This window comes from Schistocerca piceifrons, chromosome 5 (assembly GCF_021461385.2).
Source record: "Schistocerca piceifrons isolate TAMUIC-IGC-003096 chromosome 5, iqSchPice1.1, whole genome shotgun sequence".
NCBI classification, from domain to species: Eukaryota; Metazoa; Arthropoda; class Insecta; order Orthoptera; family Acrididae; genus Schistocerca; species Schistocerca piceifrons.
The window spans coordinates 600,076,910-600,078,263 of record NC_060142.1 but is presented as its reverse complement, the minus strand read 5'-3'; positions in this window follow the sequence as shown (position 1 = coordinate 600,078,263).

Below are 1,354 nucleotides of genomic sequence, written 5' to 3'. Positions count from 1 at the left end.
CGGGGAAGTGTTGGTGTTTTAGTATGGCATTCGTTATGTGTGTTAGGTACTCCGAAGCTTTATCTGTGAACACCTGGAGGACACGGTTTTGAATGCCATCATGACCAGGGGCTTCCCTAGCAGCGGAATGCATTATAGCCCAGGAGACTTCGGCTGTGCTAGCATGTCGAATGTCGTCGCGCGATGGTTGGGCTAGAATGCGTGTAACCTCCTGGTCAGTAGCAAGTGTGAACACTGGATCTGATGGTACCAGGTTCGGTGTGAATGACGCTGCGTGTGTGCGGGCCATTAGTTCTGCTTTCTCTTCCGCTGAGTATGCAGGTCCGTCAGGCCCTTGAAGCGTTGGGGTATATATTTTCTCACTGGTGAAGTGTCGGGCTAGTTGCCACACGCCAGGTCGCGCGGTGTCCAGCCTTTCGAGTTTTTGGTTCCACTGTTGTGTTCTATGTGTTTGTATTTTATCGTGTATGATGCCTAGTAGCCTGTTAATGTGCCGTTTGAAGTACTGATGCCTGGTGCGCTGCCATTGTCTCCTGAAGCGATTCCTCATTGAGATTAGGCCCAGGATTTCCTGGGGCAGGGCCGCACTGTGTTGTTGTGAGGTGCGATCAGGTATGGTGCCCGCCATTGCGTCCTGGATGGCGTTAGTGAGGGTTTCTACTGCCTCGTCAATGTGTGCTGTTTCGTTAATTTCGTGTATGGGTGGGATGAGGCTATCGAGCGTTTCCTTGAACAATATCCAATTCGCATGCCCATAGTCCAACATCCTGCGTTGTTCCATGTGCTGCAGTGTTTCCTCAATGTATAGTATTACAGGTTGGTGGTTTGAGGGCAGATCGCTTTCAACGGCAACGTTGAGTGTCGATGTAATGCCCTTGATGAGGGCCATGTCTAACACGTCTGGCCTGTGTCCCCTTTGATAGGGAATGTGCGTCGGTTCAGTCGGCGCTAGTATAATGTAGTTTCTGCCTAGTGAATGTTCATACAGTTCTTTGCCGTTGGGATTTCGTATGGGTGAATTCCATTCTGAATGTTTTGCGTTCATATCTCCAGCGACTATTACTCGCGGTGAGATGTTGAGTAGTGTGCTGACATCGCGCGTTGAAATGCCTACAGGACTGTTGTATACCGATTTCAGTGTGGTGTAGGCTCTGTTGAACTTGACTCTGACGGCCGTAGCCTCGATTTTTTCCAGTTCAGGGAGCTCTATGTTTGTGTGCTCAATGTCTTTGTGTATGACGATTGCAGTTCCACCTGCCACGGCGTCGCCCGGTCGGTCGGTACGATAGACGCAGTAGCCAGAAAAGTTTAGTTGTTTGTGCGGTTTAAGCTTAGTCCCACTCAGTAGCGCGGC